Source organism: Penaeus monodon, chromosome 23, assembly GCF_015228065.2.
Source record: "Penaeus monodon isolate SGIC_2016 chromosome 23, NSTDA_Pmon_1, whole genome shotgun sequence".
Lineage (NCBI taxonomy): Eukaryota > Metazoa > Arthropoda > Malacostraca > Decapoda > Penaeidae > Penaeus > Penaeus monodon.
Genome location: NC_051408.1, coordinates 36,861,762 through 36,861,985, shown reverse-complemented (window position 1 = coordinate 36,861,985; position 224 = coordinate 36,861,762). Strand labels below are relative to the sequence as shown.

The window sequence follows — 224 nt, the reverse complement described above, 5'->3', positions numbered from 1 at the left end:
AAAAAAAAGACACAATCTTGGCCTTGGCATTAATTGTACACAAAACCTAACCGCCTATTTTTCCCTACTGTCTGCCTCGGCGTCTCTCTGTTACATAAGTGTAGCTGTTTCCGGTTTGTTGAGAAAGCACTTGCTCTGTTTATTAAACGTGCCTCTTTCAGCAAACCTATTTCCCTCATTCCAGACTACATCAGAAACACTTCAGCAATATTATGTACATAATT

General features: G+C 39.3%; 1 protein-coding gene across 1 annotated transcript in view; it reads right to left on the bottom strand.

Annotated features, from left to right (window-relative positions):
* The window catches only part of LOC119588229, a gene marked incomplete in the record, with an annotated part of 29,961 nt that overhangs the window by 15,581 nt on the left and 14,156 nt on the right, over positions 1 to 224 (bottom strand).